The sequence below is a fragment of the Notechis scutatus genome, chromosome 2 (assembly GCF_049901735.1).
Source record: "Notechis scutatus isolate UNSWTSFEM ecotype Mainland chromosome 2, rNotScu1.2, whole genome shotgun sequence".
Taxonomy (NCBI): domain Eukaryota; kingdom Metazoa; phylum Chordata; class Lepidosauria; order Squamata; family Elapidae; genus Notechis; species Notechis scutatus.
This window is the reverse complement of record NC_142010.1, coordinates 16,081,562-16,102,523: the sequence shown is the minus strand read 5'-3', so window position 1 is coordinate 16,102,523 and position 20,962 is coordinate 16,081,562. Positions and strand designations below refer to the sequence as shown.

Sequence of the window (20,962 nt, the reverse complement as noted above, 5' to 3'; positions counted from 1 at the left end):
GGATTTCATCTCTTGGAAACCTGACAATGTATTTGAGAGCACAAATGAAAATGTATGAAAGATACAAGGTACAAGACACTCAAAGGAGGCCAAGGGACCTCAGAGGTCTTTTAGCCCAACCCCCTACTCAGTCCTTATACCAGTCTAGGTTGTGTGCTCCTGTGTCTATGAGGGGAAAGTAAGTATTGTAAATGAACTACAAGATCTAACATAAGTTTTATTATTAAAGTGTTCAATGAAGGTGAACTATATTGTGCATTTGTATTCGTGTCTCTTGTTAGATATATTGAGAACAGGATGCTGTGCACAATGGCTGCAGGTCAGAAGGAAGGTAAGGTGTAAATTTGAGAAGAAAAAGAAGGAAGGATGATGGATGGATCTATGGAGATTCTCACTCATTCAGGTCATCGTTGTCCTAAAGGTGCATTATCCAAAAGGCTACTCAGAGAGCTAACAATCAGATGATCACTGCAAAGAACGTAAATACTTCCATTCTCCACCAGTCAGTTAGAACTGAAGAAGCTTCTTGGATGAGAAGTGAAACCTTTTCAAAGAAGAAACTAAGTAATTCCAGTTGTCTTTTGATACAAAATACCTTTGGTAAGTAAGAAAGTAAGTGTTGTAAGAATTATCTTTCTGGGTTCAGTTCCAAGTGGGGAAAAAGACACTGGAAACATGGAGGCTGTTTGGAAAGATGGTTTAATGGTGGACAGGACCACATGGCTTGGAGCTCTAAAGGAGAATGATCACATGCTTCAAGGTGAAGGAAAAGAGAAGGACTGAGATGCTGAGAGACCCTTAGTTGTATACCCTCTGTTGGGCCCCACATTAGTGTTTCCTGTTCCTGTGTAAGAAATGTATCCCATTGGCTGCCAGACTCCCAGGGTTGGGGGCCTTTAGCTAACTTTGTAGGCTTTGTCTGCACCACATGGCTTCACCTGAGTTCCAGGCTTGGTTGAGCCTTGCTGGATGATGATGTAATGAAAGGGCTTTAGGCAATTCCTATAGCGCTACCTGGAGATCTTTATTATGTAAAATATTCTGGGCCAGGCCTTAATGGCCCACCCATTAACAAAAGTGGGGGTGAGTTTCTGCTTCTGAGTTTCTACTCTTTTTAGGGGAAATATTCTGTCTTTTTAATAGTTCCTAGGATATTTCATTCTTCTAAGAGAGGGTTGGGTGCTACAGAAAGAAGGGAGAGAGGGAGAGAGGGAGAGAGGGAGGGAGGGAGGGAGGGAGGAAGGAAGGAAGGAAGGAAGGAAGGAAGGAAGGAAGGAAGGAAGGAAGGAAGGATCCCCCAAAACAATCACCTTACATCTGATTTCTAATTTTCAGTGGTATTTTTCCAGAGAGTTAATGTGTGCATCTTTCTTTGTATACTGGCTTCCTTTACAACAGAGGCACCAGCATATCAAGCAAAAGACTTTTTACACAAGAGATATTTTGAAGAAAACGCCCTCAAATCCCCATCTGTAGGCCCTGGCTGCCTTTTGCCTCAGGTTCAGCAACTGTCAGCTGAAACCCCACCTTCAAGGCCTTTAAGCTTTCAAAATCTCTCTTTTGGCTTCTACCTTGTCTCACAGCCAGCTGAGATGAGGTTTAATGTTAAAAAGCAAGAAAATGAGGGGATAGGACAGCCTCCTTCTTCCTTTTCCACATTGAAAAAGCTCCCTTTCTACCCTTCCAGCTCTATTCTGATTCAAATGATTCAGATTGCACCAGGGGGCGCCCTCTGATATGAGAAGGGAACAGGCGCTTTTCTTTTTGGCCACTGGAGGGCGAAGGTTTCGGCTGGCTTTCCAGAGGAGGCTGAGAAGGGAGGGACATCCCTGGGCTTTGCCTCTCTATAACATTAGCATTTGCTCTCCTTAACCCTTGGAGCTCCTATGGAGGTGAAAAGGCTGCAGGAGAGACTTGCAGGGGAGGGATCCAGGCGTAGTGGGGGGTGGGGTGGGCTCTTCCCATGCAAAGAGAGGCTGAGAAGGGAGAGAGATACATGCCCAGCCCTCTTCCGAATTCAATCCTGGATCGAGTGCATGATGGAGGACACAACCAGGTTCTCAAAAATTCAAGCCTGGAACTTCAGGAGCCTCCGATACCAGGAAGCTGAGGGTCCCCGAGGACTTTGCAGTCAACTCCACAACTTTTGTAGGCGATGGCTGAGTCCAGAAAAGCACACCAAAGCCCAGATGCTGGACCTGGTTGTTCTGGAGCAGCTCCTGTTCCTTCTACCCCCAGAGATGGAGAGTTGGGTGCGGGAATGTGGAGCAGAGACCAGCTCCCAGGCGGTGGCCCTGGCGGAAGGCTTCCTCCTGAGCCAGGCGGAGGAGCAGAAGGAGCAGGTTGAGTTGGAGGTGAGGCACTTTAGGGAGCTCAAATGGGAATAGAGAATGTGTTTGAATACTTCCCAAACTTCTCTGGCATTTATACGTGGTGATCGTCCACAAGTTCTTGTAGGACATTGTTTTCTCACTCAACCTCACTGATGGATATTGGGGGCTTTGAGGTTGTGTTCTGGATATAAGAATCCACTTTATTTTGTTTGACATACATTAATTCTGCTTCTTTTTTTCTTCCTCTGATTTGAAGTGCTGCACTGTGGAGATGAGAGATCCAGAGGGAAAGAAGAACCCATCAAATCCCCCTCAGGAGCTACTTTTCAAGAGGTTGCCTTGGGAAGATCCAAGTCGGGACACCTCAGGAGGTAATTGAAGATCCATCTGTCTTATCTTTGCTATCTCTTCTCTTCTATAGAATACCTCCTCTATTTTGTTAATTATGCATTTTGAAATCATTTATTCCTTACAGAGAAACAAAGAATGAAGTTTTCTGGTTTTTCTGGTGGACCTCAAAGAGCTGTTGAACCTCCAAATCAAGTAAGAAAGGGAAAACTTATTAGATTTGTGTTCCCCCTTCAGGAATTGAAGGAAATGTGCAGAGTGCTGTCTCCTTTTATTTTCCCTCCTTGTTTGGATTGGATTATTTTGGTGTTCCTGAGTAACATAGAAAGCACAATAGTAGGTTCAAGTTGGTCTCAATCAGCATAGCTTCCTGTGTAGAATATTACTGGGACATGATGGTTTGTCATTTCTGCCCTCAGATTCTGTTTAGGAAATGTTTTCAAAGATCACCCCCACCCAACTGTCTGGAATGCCCTACCTGATTCCGTTGTCTCAGCTACAAATTTTCAGAGTTTCAGTCACAAATTGACTTCCATGTACCTCACTTCATAGTTAAGTGGTCAGAATAGGGGACGTGCTTAAGTATACTGACGTGCCTATCATCCCTGTCATTGTATTTTTATTCTCTTATTTTTGTTCTCATTTTTGTTTGACAAATTCCAATAAATAAATAAAATAAATAATATGCGTTTACAAGAAGTAATTTTTTTAACGTTCTTCAGGAAGTATGAATAAACATATCACAGTGGCAGTAACTGCGAGACACCCATTCTTCTTGTAATTCTTTGACTTGTAATTTTGCAAGGCTAATGAAAAGTAACTATATGTTCACATTGCCACATTAACATTTTTAAAAAGCCTTGTTTATAACCTGTAGTTCAAAAAATAAGCAAATTAAAAAAAGAAAGCAGACTATTAAAATCCAAAAAGAGTGGCCACATAGAGCATGTAATCAAGGTACTTTGGGATACAAAATAATTTCCAATCTTCTCATTTGTGTCTGAATTAGGAGATCAAACATTCCCGTTTTGCAAAGGCTGAGAAAGGACCTTCGCAGGGAATTTTCTCCTCTTTGTTTTCTCCCATTTAGCCAATGGCTGAGACCATGAGATCAATAGATGATAGACAGAGTGCGAGATCAGCTGATCCAGAAGTGGGATTACTTTACTGAACGGCACTAAAGGTTTTGCAGAATCAACTTGATAAAACTTGCCCCAAATATTACTTCAGTCAAAGAAATTTTCAGATTTGACCATTTTCTCACCTAAAATTAGGATTTATGTGATGCACAGACATTTAATTGTGCATATCTTGGGCTTTGGGAATTTGGGATCAATGGAACGGAATGACAGAGTTGGTAGGGATCTTGGAGGTCTTCTAGTCCAACCCCCTGCTCAGACAGGAAGCCCTATATCATTTCAGATTCATGGCTGTCCATTTTTTTCTGAAACACCTCCAGTGTTGGAGCACCCACAATTTCTGGAGGCAAGTCATTCCACTGATTAATTGCTTCCACTCTCAGGATATTTCTCTTTAGTTTTAGGTTGCTTCTCTCCTTGAATAGTTTCCATCCATTGCTTCATGGAACACTGCTATCATGTCACCCCCCTAGTCCTTCTGTTCATTAAACTAGATGTACCCAATTCCAGCAACTGTTCTTTATAAGTTTTAGCCTCCAGTCCACTAATAATTTGTGTTGCTCTCCTCTGCACTCTTTCTAGAGGCTCAAGATCTTTTTAACAGTGGTGACCAAAACTGGATGCAAGATTGTTAGTGTGGTCTTACAAAGGCATTACAAAGTGATACTAACACTTCATGTGATCTTAATTCTATCCCTTTTTAATGCATCCTATGATTGTGTTGTGTGGCCACTGTAACACAATGCTGGCTCATGTTTAAGTGATTGTCCACTAGGACTTCACAATCCCTGTTGCACTTACTACTGTTGAACTAGGTACCACCTGTTCTATGCCTGTGCATTTGGTTTTTCTCTCCTAAATGTAGAACCTTACATTTCTCACTTCTGAATTTCATTTTGTTAGATGCCGCCCAATGTGTTGATCCTTCTATATCTCGAGACTATTTTCTGGATTTTTGCTATTCCTATCAATTAGGTCTTGTCTGCAAATTTGATGAGTTCCTCTTCTATCTTCTTATCTAAATCATTGTTGAAGATGAACAGTTCTTCTGAATCATCCTGTTCTGTTCTTTTTTCTGTGTTCAGGTGAGTCTTGTGTCCTTTGAGGAGGTGGCTGTGCATTTCTCTGAGGATGAATGGTCTCAGTTGGATTCTGACCAGAAAGCGCTGCATTCGGATGTCATGCTTGAAAACCATAGGAACGTGTTCTCTCTGGGTAAGAGTTTTTTAGTCCCCAATCAGAGAGTTCAAGCAGACAGATTATTCTGACAATTTTTCATTTTTAAAAAAATTACTAATCACATATCGTCTCCTGGGAGGGAGAAGGATAGGATCTGGCCTTCTCATACTCTAAGGAAGGAAAGAGTTAATGTCTCTTCGCTTAGATGTGCCATTTCTTATCTGTATTTTACAATTTTTATTTGAACTTATGGGTGGAGGCTGAAAAGAATGAGGTGTGCTTTTATGTGTCCTCTGGAGATTATGCGAGAGGATTGTGCTGTCATTGTTCTCATTAACTCCTAAATATGGCGCATTAACTCCTCAATGCTAATGGGCAGGCTTTCTGTGACTACACCTACCCATCCCCTTTACAAACGCAGAAGAGATTCTACTGTGATACAGGAAGAAGCAACTGCATTCGGAAGTCATGCTTGAAAACCATAGGAATGTGGTCTCTCTGAGTAAGTTTTTTAGTCCCCAATCAGAGAGTTGAAGAAGAGACATAAAAGTTATTTCTTTATTTAAAAAATAACTACCGTATATAGTCGAGTATAAGCCGAGTTTTTCAGCACATTTTTTGTGCTGAAAAAAACCCCCTCGGCTTATACTTGAGTGACAGATTCCCTCTGAAAAAAAAATGGTGTGGAGCTCCGGAGCTGGACAGCCGCTTTCCTGCTTCTGTGTTTCCTTTGCAACTTGTAAGCATGGGGGTAATCGGAAGCAGAAAAGTTCTTGCATGGTTTCCAAGGCGTCCCCTCTCCCCCTAATTCCTACCTCCCCCCCCACCTCCGACTCAATAAGCAGCGCTGTTAATTTGGACTACCGGTAGCAGGTTGCTGGCTGGCTGCTCTTTGCTCGCCCTGCTCTTTGCAAAAACAAAATCCCGAAGCCCTCCGTGGATTTTGCATTTGCAAGGTGCAAAGCGGCGGTGGTGGATCGCGCATGCTGGAAAGGGCTTGACTATTCCGGGGAGAGAGAGAGAGAGATCATAAGAACAGCTCTTGCTTTTTTCGCCAGCCCCGGGCGCTGGGGGGTTTGCAAGGGAGAGAGTGACTCCTGCCTCCCGCTGTCATCATCATCTTCTTCTTTTGGGTTAGTGAATCAATTAAACCTTTCATGATAGTGAGATCATTTCCCAAATTAATTGATTCACTAACCCAAAAAGAAGATGATGACAGCGAGGCAGGAGTCACTCTCTCCTGCAAGCAGTGCCGGGGCTGGCTGAAGCAGAGCCGTTCTTATGACTCTCTCTCTCTCTCTCTCTTACCAGAATACAGTCAAGCCCTTTCCAGCACGCGCGATCCGCCGCTGCCGCTTTGCACCTTGCAAATGCAAAAACCACGGAGGGCTCCGACTCAATAAGCAGTGCTGTTAATTTGGACTACTGGTAGCATGTTGCTGGCTGGCTGCTCTTCTTTGCTCGCCCTGCTCTTTGCAAAAACAAAATCCCGGAGCCCTCCGTGGTTTTTGCATTTGCAAGGTGCAAAGCGGCGGCGGTGGATCGCGCATGCTGGAAAGGGCTTGACTATTTCGGGGAGAGAGAGAGAGAGAGAGATCATAAGAACAGCTCTTTCTTTTTTCGCCAGCCCCGGGCACTGGGGGGCTTGCAAGGGAGAGAGTGACTCCTGCCTCCCACTGTCATCATCATCTTCTTCTTTTGGGTTAGTGAATCAATTAAACCTTTCATGATAGTGAGATCGTTTCCCAAATTTCCCTTAAATCAGGGAAGAAATCAGAAACAAACCTTTGGACTAAGAATAAGCCTGTTCCTATGATGCCATTTTTGTTCACTCCAGTGTGAAAAGTGTGAAAAAACACACTTCTTTTTCTTCATCTTCTTGTTCCCTATTTACTGGTCTCTTTCAAAGAGGAAATTGTGAACATCAAACTTATTCTCAACTGTCCTAGTGAAAGTTTTAATTAGATAATTATCATGCACTTTAGCAAGAGTCATTGGGTAGAATCTCATGTTTGTGGTATGAGTTTCCTTCCCCTCCCCCAGGCTGGCTTCTCATTTTGGGCAGCTAAATGGCAGATAGGTATACAGCTCTCTCCATGTTCAAAATATTAGTATTTATTTTATTTGGTCAATGCAGGTGGGTGAGAATTTTCTATGGATTATTATTTGGGAAACACTTTGCCATGGAAAAAAATTGAGACGTTAAGGATGTGAACATGTTTGATTTTAAATGTAATGCCAGTTAAGATCTAAAGTTTCCTAAGAGGATTTTCATCTGTCGCGCACTTCATCTGTCATGCACTAAAAAAATAGTTTATGGAAAGCGAAACGATGTGCATGAGTGTGTGTGAAACTAACCTCATTTACATTTTAAAGCACTCTAGCCTGAATGAATATCCACTTTTGTCCACAAATAATATGAGAGAATCTTTCAGAGTCACAATCTTCTTCTTTTGGGTGGGTGGGAGAAGGAAGTTGTGTTTCTCAAGGCATGCAAAAAAAGAAAGAAAGAAAAAAATAAAAATAAAATGCATGGCCGAATTGTTGGGAGGGAGTCGAGCTGGAGAGGTAGCCAATTCCCACGGTGGCAAATCATCCCTGCGGCAGTCGGGCGGGCTGGCTGGCTGGCCGGACGAGCCGAACAGCGGCTTGGCTACCTACCTTGCGAGGCAGGGGAAGGCAGGAGAAGGGAAGAAGACGGGGGTGGCATGGGGCGGGGGGGGGGAGAGGTTTCCAGGGATGCGGAGGTGTGGAAAGAGCCAGACGGCTTGCAAACAGAGAGCAAATAGAAGAAGTACCGGTACTGTAGCAGGCTTTCAACACAGCACAGCCTAGTGCATGCGTATTGTTCAAAAGTTTTCAAAGTCTTTTTTTTTTATCCTGTTAGAAATGGATCCCAATACGTCTAATCCTGGACCAAAACAAAAACGCAGGTCATACGAAGCTGGTTTCAAACTTAAGGTTGTGTCAAGAGCAGAAGAGAGCAATAACAGTATTGCAAGTAGGGAATTTTGTGTTGACGAAAAACAAGTGAGGGAGTGGCGGAAAATGAAAGCTGACTTGGAAAAGATTCCAAAGGCAAAAAAAGCTCGACGTGGTTTAAAGCCTTCATATGAAGCTCTAGAGGCTGAATTGCATAAACGGGTTATGGAGTGTCGTCAAAATGGTTACTCCATGACACGTATGGGAATTCGCTTACGTGCCCTTCAAATGGCTAAAGATGACAAATTAAAAGCACCAGGCATTAAAAATTTTGTTGTGTCAGCAGGATGGTGTACCCGCTTTATGAATAGACATGCCTTACGTTTGCGGCAAAGAACAAAGATTTCACAGAAGTTGCCAAAAGACCTTGATGAGAAAGTGATGTCATTCCATTCATTCATCATAAAACAAAGAAGGATCCATAACTTTGACCTGGGAGATATTGGGAATATGGGTGAAACACCTATGACCTTTGATCTTCCTAGCAACAGAACTGTGGCAAGTTTGGGAGAAAAAACTATTTTACTCAGAACCACAGGAAATGAAAAAAACCATTTCACAGTCGTTCTGTCATGTTTGGCTAATGGAACTAAGCTGCGGCCTGTCATTATTTTTAAAAGAAAGACCTTGCCTAAAAAGGTCAAATTCCCACCACAAATTACAGTGCGTGCACATATTAAAGGCTGGATGGATGATGACGGAACAAAAAAATGGCTGGAAGAAATTTGGAACGGACGTCCAGGAACAGCCTTAAAGAAAAAACCATCATTGCTAGTTTGGGATATGTTCAGAACCCACACATCTGATGACATAAAAAAATTGGCAAAGTCTTCTCAAGTTACTTTGGCCGTTATTCCAGATGGGCTTACATCTGTATTGCACCCCCTAGATGTGTGTTTAAACAAAACTTTCAAAGACCGTGTGCGAAAAATGTGGCATGAATGGATGTCATCTAGTCAAGTCCGATTGACAAAAGTTGGAAATCTGATGAAGCCCGACATAGAATTAATAGCAAAGTGGGTTCGTGATGCATGGGAAGAGATTCCAGAGGACATGGTGCAACGTGCCTTCAAGAAATGTGGGATTAGTAATGCTATGGATGGCAGTGAAGACAGCGCTTTGTATGAGAACGACAGCAGTGATGGTGATGACTGCGAACTAAATGATGACGACAATGTCTATGCTGATAGCCTCACACCAGATAAAGTTGAAGCTCTGTTTGGACATACAGATGATGATGAGGAATCCAGTTTTGAAGGATTTTAACTCTTGTGTTTTAGCTTGGATGCTGATTGAGCTAAGGTTTTTGTACTTTTAAAGTTATTGTTGATACCATATTGGTTTTGTTGACTCTCTTTTCCACTTACAGAGCTAGTTTACTGTTTTTCTTTGAAATAAATATTCAAAAACATTTAACCTACTGATGCCTCAATTAATGTAATTTTATTGGTTCTATTTTTATTTTTGAAATTTACCAGTAGCTGCTGCATTTCCCACCCTAGGCTTATACTCGAGTCAATAAGTTTTCCCAGTTTTTTGTGGTAAAATTAGGGGCCTCTGCTTATATTCGGGTCGACTTATACTCGAGTATATACGGTAATCAGATATTGTCTCCTTGGAGGGAGAAGGAAAGGATCTGGCCTTCTCGCACTCCAAGGAAGCAAAGAGTCAATGTCTCTTCGCTTAAATGCTTTCTGTGCCATTTCTTATCTGTATTTTTCAATTTCTATTTGAACTTATTTGTGGAGGCTGAAAAGAATGCGGTGTGCTTTTATGTGTGCTCTGGAGCAGGGGTCGTCAACCTTTTGGACCTCAGGGACCACTAAACTCATAATTTTAAATTCCAGGGACCACTAACCGGTTCTGTGGCCGTGGTCTAATTTGTGGGTGTGGCTTATTGGTCATGTAACTGGCTGGACATGGCTTGTATGTAAATATTATAAATATTTATATAAATATTGAATTTTTTATAAAAAAAAGAGCAACTTTTACCCAAAATCAGGTAAAGCAGGCAGACAGATTGAGTTGCTCACAGAATCACAGATTCATTCAGAAATCTATCTATCTGCCATCGGCTAGCTCAGTCTGTCACATAAAATTTGCTTGCTGTGAGTCTGCACTGAATAATAGAAACTTCAGTCCTAAAGGAGGTTCGACTGTGCTTAAAAGTAGAGCCGAAGATCTAAAGACTAGCTAGAAAGCAAGAAATCCAACCATTTCCTGCTTTCTAGCTAATCTAAATCTCCCAGCACAGCAGAACAGCTGATGGTCAGAAAAAAAAGGAAAAATAGCAACTTAAGAGGCAAGTTTGCCAGGTAAGAAGTGAGTGGGTAGAGAGGGTTCCCACGGGCCATGTGAGCGATGCAGCCTTGTGTTTCTGCGCAGCCTGGATTAATTGCTTTGGGCGTTCTCTGGGGGTGACATTTCTCTGCGGCCCACCAAAATTTTCTCGCGGCCCACCAGTTGGTAACTATTAACAGAGGGACACAATCAAGATCAAGGAAAGTACTAATACCACTCTATAAAGCCTTAATAAAACCACACCTAGAGTACTGCATCCAATTTTGTTCACCACATTATAAAAAAGATGTTGAGACTCTGGAAAAAGTACAGAGAAGAGCAACCGGGATGATTAGGGGACTGGAGGCTAAAACATACAACAAACGAGTGCAGGAACTGGGCTTGGCTAGTCTAGTAAAAAGAAGGGTAGACATGATAGCGGTCTCCCAATATTTGAGGGGCTGCCACAGGGAGGAAGGGGTCAAGCTATTTTCTAAAGCGCCTCTAGGCCAGACAAGGAATAATGGATGGAAACTGAACAAGGAAAGATTTAACCTGGAAATAAGGAGAAACTTTCTGACAGTGAGAACAATCAACCAATGGAACAGAAGTTGCCCTTGGAAGTTGTGGGAGCGCCATCACTTGAGATTTTCAAGAAGAGATTGGACTGCCATTTGTCAGAAATGGTGTAGGGTCTCCCTCTTGGGCGGGGGGTTGCAGTAGATGACCTACAAGGTCCCTTCCAACTCTGATTATCTGTTAAATCTGCTGCTCTGGAGGTCATGTGAGATGAATGTGTTGTCATTGTTGTCATTAACTCCTCAAGATGGCGCCTTAACTCCTTAAGTTAAGCATTTCACCAAGTCTTAAATCTGCAACCTCTGCGAAATGCTAATGGGCAGGTTTTCTGTGACTGCACCTCCAGAGGTGGGATTCTACCGGTTTGGCCCGGTTCTACCGAACCGTTACCTCCGAAGATCAGCTGAGACCAAACTGGTTCGCTGCGACGATCTTCTGTTCTTCTGTTCGGCCCACCCGGCCGCCCGGGCTCTAGGATGTCCTTTATTCCCTGCTTTTTCAACCTCAGCTGCTTTGTGCGGCACAGCTCATTGCTGTGCATCAGCAGGAGAAGGTGATTACTTGTAGGAGAAGGTGATTTTTAAACACTGTGCACGCATGCTCAGTGCTCACCGGACCGGTTATTACACCAGTTGAATCCCACCCCTGTACACCACCCATCCTCTTTACAAATGCAGAAGAGATTCTAATACAGGAAGAAGCAACTTTCTATGAACAATGGATAAACAAACAAAAGGAGGATGGATGCGTAGAAAGGGTAAGTGAGAAGGATTTTGAATTGACTAGGAAAAAGTGGAATAAAAACTCCTTACTTCACTCTTTCTGATTAATGTACGTTCATTCGCTAATACGTTGGGTTTAGCAAAGCTGACGCTACAGGCTTGCCTTGACTGCATTGATTGGAATGTTTTCGAAGATACCTCTGCAGATTTGGATGAACTCACAGATACTGTAACGTCATATGTGTGCTGACCAGAAACCTGCGAATATACAGTAACAACAAACCTTGGTTCATTCTTTGAACTAAACTAAATCAACTAGCTGTGCCTGACCATACTTGTAAGTGGATCATAAGCTTTCTAACAGGCAGGAAGCAGCAAGTGAAGCTAGACAAAATCACATCAGATACCTGTACAATTAGCACAGCAGGGCTATGTGCTCTCTTTACTTCTCTCTACACCAAGGACTACATCTCAAAATATCCCTCTGTTAAAGTACTGAAGTTTGCAGATGATACAACAGTGATCGGTCTCATTCGAGATAATGACGAATCTGCTTACAAATGGGAGGTTGAACAACTAGCCTTGTCGTGAGACCAGAACTTGAACTAAAAACACTCAAAACTATAGAAATAATGGTAGATTTTAGGAGAAATCCTCCTACACTACTGCCTCTTACAATACTAGATCATACAGTATCAATATAGATTAGTATCTATGATAGATAAAACCTTCAAGTTTCTAGGTTCTATAATATCTTAAGACTTAATAAGAACACCTAAGATCAAAAACATCATCAAAAAAGCACAATAAAGAATGTTCTTTCTGCGCCAACTCAGAAAGACTGCCCAAGGAGCTACTGATACACTTCTACAGAGGAATTATTGAGTCTGTCATCTGCGCCTCTATAACTGTCTGGTTTGCTTTGCAACAAGAGAGACACAGACTTCAATGGACAATTAGAACTGCAGAAAAAACAATTGCTACCAACCTGCTTTCCACTGAAGACCTGTATACTACACAAACCAGAAAGAGGGCTGTGAAAATATCTACAGACCCCTCCCACCCTGAGACTAAACTTACGAAAATGTAGTAAGCCATTGGTTCCTTTGCCTGCCTTGATGCATTTGCAGAAACCAGAGGCCTAAACTAGTGAGAGATCATGCGAGATCACTAGTGTGAAATCTCATGCTACTGATCCTGCAAAATCTCGCACTATATACTTTAGTCCTCTATTCTCTGCTAACTGAGGCCTGCATGAGATCCAGGTCAAAAGGCTTTGCAAACAGAGGTCAGGGGTCTTTGGTTTTAAACACTTTTGCCCAGATCTCATGCAGTCCTCAGTTCGTAGAGAACATAGTCCTAAAGTACTATAGCGAGAGATCAGTAACATGAGATCTTGCACTACTGATCTTGTGTGATCACGCACTAAAGTAGTTTAGGGACTATTCCCTGTGAACTGAGAAGAGCCCTTGAAAGCCGATGAGGCTCTGGGACAGTGAACTAGCCTTAACCCACCCCAATAAATCTTAAGTTTTCTCCTAATTCCTCCTTGGATGTTTCCCCGGATTACTTCTGATTATTCCTTAACTCAAAACTGACTTTGAGTGAGATTTGCATATATATAAATAATTGTAAAGAAAGAGATATTTTCTAGATATTTTCAAAGTTTCATGACTCATGAATATAGAAATCATCATGTCTATATCACAGCACTGTAGGGATGCAAAATACAACATAATGGAATTTCAGAAAAGTTCAAAAGAAAATTTGTTGACTTTCTACAGTTTGATTTTTTTCTTCTAACATTGTTAATCATTTTCACTTCTCTTTTCCTTTGAAGGTAATAACAGGCAGGACAATCAAAATTCCTGTGAACTGTCCCAAGGGATCAATGCTAATGATGGAGCAGAGAAATTTGGAATTCAAATGGAATTAGAAAGCCATGAGAGAAACCGGTCAAATAATTGGAATCAGAAAAGCTCATCTTCCACTGATGCTCCGATGCAAGACTTTCACGCCCAACAAGAGAAAATAAGGAAAAAATATATTGGAAAATGTGTGAAGCTAATTAAAGCTAAATTACATGTCAACAAACACTATTTAATCCAAAACAAAGGAGAAGATGCTATAAAAAGGTTCAGAAGATATAGTAATCTTATTTTCCATAAAAGGATCCACTCAGGAGAAAAGCCATATAAATGCATGGAGTGTGGAAAGGGCTTTGCTCAGAGCAGTGTCCTCAGAATCCACAAAAGGATCCACACTGGGGAAAAGCCATTTAAATGTATGGAGTGTGGAAAGACCTTTGCTCAAAAAGGTCATCTTATTTCCCATAAGATGATCCACACTGGGGAGAAGCCGTATAAATGCATGGAGTGTGGAAAGACCTTCGCTCGCAAAGGTCATCTTATTTCCCATAAGGTGATCCACACAGGAGAGAGGCCATATAAATGCATGGAGTGTGGAAAGTCCTTTGCTAAGAGCAACATTCTTACTTCCCATAGAAGGACCCACACTGGGGAAAAACCATATAAATGCATGGAGTGTGGAAAGACCTTTGCTCATAGTAATGGACTTACTACCCACAAAATGATCCACACAGGGGAGAGGCCGTATAAATGCATGGAGTGTGGAAAGACCTTTGCTCAGAGCATTGACCTCAGAAACCACAAAAGGACCCACACTGGGGAAAAGCCATTTAAATGCATGGAGTGTGGAAAGACCTTTGCTCGAAGTAGTACTCTTCTTTGTCATATTAAGATCCACACTGGGGAGAGGCCATATAAATGCCTGGAGTGTGGAAAGACCTTTGCTCGGAGAGACCATCTTATTTCCCATAAGATGATCCACACAGGGGAGAGGCCGTATAAATGCATGGAGTGTGGAAAGACCTTTACTCAGAGCAGCAATCTTACTGCCCATAGAAGGACTCACACTGGGGAAAAACCATATAAATGCATGGAGTGTGGAAAGACCTTTGCTCATAGTAATGGACTTACTATCCACAAAATGATCCACACAGGGGAGAGGCCGTATAAATGCATGGAGTGTGGAAAGGCCTTTGTTCAGAGCAGTGACCTCAGAAACCACAAAAGGATCCACACTGGGGAAAAGCCATTTAAATGCATGGAGTGTGGAAAGACCTTTACTCGAAATAGTACTCTTCTTTGCCATAAGATGATCCACACTGGGGAGAAGCCCTATAAATGCATGGAGTGTGGAAAGACTTTTGCTCAAAAAGGTAATCTAATTTCCCATAAGGTGATCCACACAGGGGAAAAGCCATATACATGCATGGAGTGTGGAAAGACTTTTACTAAGAGCCACATTCTTACTTCCCATAGAAGGACCCACACTGGAGAGAATTTGAAAGCCACGAGAGAAACCAATTAAATAATTGGAATCTGGAAAGCTCCTCTTCCACTGATGCTCTGATGCAAGACTTTCTTGCCCAACAAGAGAAAATAAGGAAAAATATATTGTGAAAAGTATGAATCTAATCAAATCTAAATTACATGTAAATGAACACCAATTAACCCAAAATAAAGGAGAAGATGGTATAAGAAGATACAATGGACAAAATTACAATGGAACATTATTGCTTTCTCTTGAAAATAATTTCCTTACATTTTACAAAGTGATTCACACAAAAGAGAAGCCTTATAAATGTTTGCAATGTGGAAAATGTTTTAGAACAAATGGGCAACTTACTTCCCATGAAAGGATTCATACTGGGGAGGAGCTATACAAATGCAGAGAATGTGGTAACAGGTTCAGAACATATAGTAATCTAATTTCACATATAAGGCTCCCCATGAGAGAAACCATATAAATGCATGGATTGTGGAAAGACCTTTGCTCAGAGTGGTGGACTTGGAAACCACACAATGATCCATACAGGAGAGAAACCATATAAATGTATGCAGTGGAAAGACCTGTGCTCAACGTGGTCATCTTATTTCCCATAAGATGATCCACTCGGGAGAGAAACCATATAAATGCATGGAGCATGGAAAGACCTTTGCTCTGAGCAGTAGGCTTACTGTGCTGTCCAGACAGCATATAGTAATGGGAATTGAGATAGTTAAGTTAGAATTGGGAGCTGTCCCCTTAAGGGAATGCATCATGGTAAATGTAGTTAAGGCATCATGGGAAATGTAGTCCATTTCATGTGGTCACATCTGTAATCCTGATTGGTCACTGAATTGACCCTTGGTTGGGTTGGGGGAGGCCCTTTGTTCCCTTTCCTTGCCTGGACCCAGCAGCATGCTGGTTCCCTCCATTCTATCGTTATGGGATGAAGAGAACTCTCTTTTTACACTATGAATTCAGCTATGCAAAGAATTGGACATTAGATGGATCTCGACATAACCATGAGTTACCTTGAGGATGCCTAATACTGTATAATCCAATAAAGAAACTTTGTATGGAAGAATCTGTAGAGTTTGCCTGTCTGTCTATACATTCAGCCAGTAATTATAAAAGACAGAACACTAACTGTCCACAAAATGGTCCACACAGGGGAAAAGCCATTTAAATGCATGGAGTGTGGAAAGACTTTTGCTCAAAGATGTCATCTTATTTCCCATAAAAAGGTCCACTCAGGAGAGAAACCGTATAAATACATGGAATGTGGAAAAACCTTTACTCATAGCAGTGGACTTAGTATCCACAAAATGGTCCACACAGGGGGAAAGCCATTTAAATGTATGGAATGTGGAAAGACTTTTGCTCAAAGAGGTCATCTTATTTCCCATAAAAGGGTCCACGCAGGAGAGAAACGATATAAATGTGTGGAGTGTGGAAAAACCTTTACTCATAGCAATGGACTTACTATCCACAAAAAGCTCCACACAGGAGAGAAACCATATATATGTATGGAGTGTGGAAAGAGCTTTGCTCTGAGCAGTACATTTACTATCCACAAAAAGCTCCACACAGGAGAGAAACCATATAAATGCACGGAGTGTGGGAAAACCTTTGCTCAATGCAATTATCTTGCTTGCCATGAATTGATCCACACAGAAGAGAAACCATATAAATGCATAGAGTGTGGAAAGACTTTTGCTCAAAGAGGTCATATTATTTCCCATAAGATGATCCACACAGGGGAGAAGCCATACAAATGCAGGCAGTGTGGAAAGGCCTTTACTCGTCGGAATGTTCTTACTACCCACAACAAGCTCCACACAGAAGAGAAACTATATAAATGCATGGAGTGTGGAAAGACCTTTGCTCTTAGCAGTAGGCTTAATATCCACAAAAAGATCCACACAGGAGAGAAACCATATAAATGCATGAATTGTGAGAAAACATTTGCTCGGAGCTATGATCTTACTTTCCATAACAAAATCCACACAGGAGAGAAGCCATAAAAATGCATGGAATGTGGAAAGAGCTTTGCTCGGAATCATAGTCTTAATAGTCATAAAAGGATCCACGCTCGGGAGAAACGATAGCAATAAGAATTCCACCTAGACTTATATACCACTCCACAATGCTTCACTGCACTCTGAGCAGTTTGCAAAGTCAGCATATTTTTCCCAGTAATCTGGATCCTATTTTACCAACCCCAGAAGGACGAAAGGATGAATCAACCATGAGCCTGTCAGAATCAATTAGCCTGTAGTACTGCATTCTAACCCCTGCCCCACCATGTCTATAGATTTGCATGTGTATGCATATTGTGCCTTTTTGATCCAAATGAGACAAGGTTGAATCTGACAAAAAGAAATTTAATGTGGAGAAAAGTAAGATTTTAAACCTGAGCAAGAAAATTAGATTACATGAAACCTGGCTCGAAAACAGTAACTGTGAGTGGGACCTTGGATTTTGGTTTGGCTAGTCTAGAGAAAAGAAGGATTAGGAATGACATGATAGCAATGTTCTAGCGTTTGAGAGACTGCCACAAAGAGGAGTGGTTCAATTTATTTTCCAAAGCATTAGAGGGCAAGACAAGAAACAATGGAAACTAATAATGGAGAGAAGCAACCTGGAATTTCCTTATAGTGAGGAAAATTAAGTGGGTAGAGGCCAGTGGGTGGGTGCGCCTCCCTGCTCTGGGAGGGAAGGCAGGCGGTGCGCCACCCGGCTTAGCCATCCAGGTGTAGGCGAGTGCCGCAGCAGGTGGGATGGAGTCTGGAGGGTCGTGTGAGCCAAATTTTGGAGCTGAACTCAGTGGAGGCACTGAGCAGGAAGGGAGACCCTGGCCCACTTGGTTCACTTCAGCGTGGGGTGGAATGCAGAAGGCAGAGAAATCCATGCTTATCAACGTTCCACCCTCAAAGACTCCTTTGCATCCCACAATTTGATCCTGTGCTTTCTCTTGCTCACTCTTCCCCTTTCTTTCCTCCCTCCCTCCTTCCTTTGTCTTTTTTCTTCCTTACTTTCTTCTCTCTCTCTCTCTCTGATTCTGATTCTCTGGTGCTTCATCTCTTGTGGGGTCTTGCAGTTGCTTCTTCCGGCCCTTGTTGATGCACGCAGTACCAACAAGGACCAGAAGAAGCACCCGTGAGACCCAGCAAGAGATGAGGCAAGTACAGGGGTGCTTTGCTCCCATTCTGGAATATGGAGTGAGTCTCCATCCCCTGCCATCGCCCTTACGTTCTCAGGCCGTTTGAGGATTGACTGGGAGGGGAGGGCAAGGGGCGGGGCCAGCCAGTGATGGGATCATCCAACAGGGAGGCATAACAGGGATGAAATAGCCACCTGCAGCTCTGGAGCCACGGGTTGCTGACACCTGAGCTAGATTAATCTGGGAAATGGAGATATTGGACTGCTTTTCCCGGCCAGATGATTGAGAACCTCCCAGAGAGGTTGAGCCAGATGAGCATCAAGGGCATAAGACAACTATGCAGATCTGAAACACCCAGAGTGATCCTGAATTGGCCTACTTTGATGTTCCCACCCTGCCGTGGTTCCAACTACAGCAGCTCAGTTGGCTAGCCCTCTCCTAGTGCTGTTGGCAGTCTTGGCCAGGTCTACAGCAAAGCCCGCTGCTCTGTCATCAATTGGTGAGCCCATCTGGCCATCCACACCACCTACTGGGGTGGCAAGGATCCTCACCATGGGCATATTACCCTGGGCTGGCTGGGTCCCAGGGAAATGGACTCTGTCTTGGGCATCGCCACAGCAAGTCACCTGTTGAAGGGCAAAGTGGTCACAAAACTAGACCTGAGAGAAACATATTGCCTGATATGAATCAGGGAAGGGGATGAATGGAAGACCGCCTTCAACTGCCTGTTAGGCAGCTTCCCGTTCAAAGTGATGCCGTTTGAACTACGGGGAGCTCCTGCCGTCTTCATGCACCTAATCAATGAGATGCTGCATGAGCACCTGTATAAGCGGGTCCCAGTTTCTCTGAATGACATTCTTATATTCAGCGAGATGCTAGAAGAACACATGAAGCTGGTACAGCAAGTTCTGAAAAATATCTTGGCCGCAAAACTCTATGCAAAGCTGTCAAAATACGGGTTTCTTAAGACTGCCCTGGACTATTTGGGCTACAGAGTGTCAAACCAAATAATCGAGATGGATCCAGGAAAAGTAAAAGCAGTGCTGGTCTGGCAACCCCCCACGCACCTGCAAGCACCTCCAGAGCTTTCTGGGGTTTGCCAACTTTTGCAGACAATTCACTCCATCTTTTGCGCAGGTAGCCTTGCCCCTGATGCAGCTGGTGAAAACAGGAGGGGCCGAGCCAACCATTGGTTTGGTCACTGGACTGCCAGAGAGCGTTAAAAAAACTAAAAAAGCTCTTTGCAGAAGATCCCATTCTTCAGCAGCCCAACCCTGAGTGGCCGTTCATCATACAAGCCAATACTGGCGACATAACCGTAGCAGCAGTGCTCTTGCAAAAGCACTCCCAGCACCAACTCTAGCCCTGCGCCTATGTGTCCAAGAAGCTCACGGACACCAAAAGGTGGTGGGCAGTATGGGAAAAGAAAATCTATGCAGTAAGATGGGCCTTCCTCCTGGCAGCACTTCATGGAGGGGAGTAAACTGAGTTTTGATGTTTGGATGGACCATAAGAACCTTGAGGTGCTAAAGACCTCCTGAAAACTCCACTGGGTGCAGTATTTTAAGTGGTTCAACTTTGAGCTAAAATGTATCACGGGGGGAGAAAACCTGCTCGCAGATGCCTTGTCAAGAAAGTCACAGTTCAACAGTTTGTAAGAGGAGGTCGTGCACATGATCATTCCCCCTTCCCAGCAGGTAGTTCAAGTCACCACCAGGGTCAAACTAGATGTCGGGATGACCCCTGAGGGGATCAAATGACAGCAGCATTGAAGTCTGCACTTGTAGCTGTCCAGTGGTTTGGTGAGAACTGGGACCTAAGAGAGGAATTGGCCTGGAAAGGGTCCAAACTGTATGCCCCTGCCAGCTTGAGACTCCAGATCCTACAGCACAGCCATGACTCCCAGTTGGCCAGCCACTTCAGATTCCAAAAGACCCTCCACTTAACCAGAAGGCAATTCTGGTGGCCCAAGATGAAGGCAGATGTAGAAAATTACGTTAAGAGTTGTACTATATGTGCAGCCATAAAGGTGAGACTGGGGAAGCCCCCCGAGCTTCTCCAACAAGTCCCTGACTCCTGCCGGCCCTGGGAGGAAATTTACAGTTGATCTCCCAGGGAGTGGAGGGAATACAGTCATTTGGACTGTGATTGACTTATTCTCGAAGCAAGCCTATTTCCCTGCCTGCTTGTGGTTACCCTCTGTCAGGAAATTAGCCAGGATGTTTATAAAGTAAGTATACCGGTTGCGAGGCGTGCTCCTCAAGGTCATCTTGAGGAGTTCAGTTCACAGCAAAGTTCTGGGGGGAGTTCCTAAAGTCCATAGGATCGACCCAGGGGCTTAGCTCAGCTTTTCATCCAAGTACTAATGGAGCTGCGGAATGTGCAAATGCCATGATAGAGCAGTACTTGAGATGGTATAGCAGCAAAACAACTGGGCGGACTTGCAGAGGTGGCTTACAATAACTCAATGCATAATAGCACTGGACTGCCCCCCTTCCAGGTCACTAACAGCATGGACTTTGTTCCCATGCCTGAGCTGCCTTGAGAGCCACCATCATCCATGACCCTGGCAGAGTGAATGGAATTGTTTAGACTGGGTTGGGAGAATACGACATGAGCCCTGGCTGAGGTGGCAAAGGCATACAAAAAACAGGCGGATAAGCACCAATCACTCCAGCCCCCATTCCAGGTGGGAGATCATGTATCCCTGTCAACAAAATACGGTAAGCTAAAATTGCCCAGCAAGAAACTGGGACCTAAGTTTCTAGGGCCATTCTTAATAGTGAAAGTAATTAACCCAGTGACAGTACAACTTAGTTTTCCATGCCTGCTAGGTAAAGTGCATCCAGTTTTCCATAGCAGCTTAAAGCCTGGAGTTAGCTCACA

The 20,962-nt window shown here is 43.2% G+C and overlaps 1 long non-coding RNA gene and 1 pseudogene across 2 annotated transcripts in view; one reads left to right on the top strand and one right to left on the bottom strand.

The window, feature by feature from the left end:
* LOC148131833 (uncharacterized) overlaps positions 1 to 20,962 on the bottom strand; it is a 501,829-nt gene that overhangs the window by 117,763 nt on the left and 363,104 nt on the right. The window lies entirely within an intron of this gene.
* Positions 1,797 to 20,508, top strand: LOC113431858 (uncharacterized; annotated as a pseudogene). The gene is made up of 8 exons (XR_015747159.1): positions 1,797 to 2,354; positions 2,590 to 2,704; positions 2,809 to 2,876; positions 4,906 to 5,035; positions 13,403 to 14,934; positions 15,221 to 15,323; positions 15,382 to 15,592; positions 16,048 to 20,508. The product of XR_015747159.1 is annotated as an uncharacterized LOC113431858 (transcript).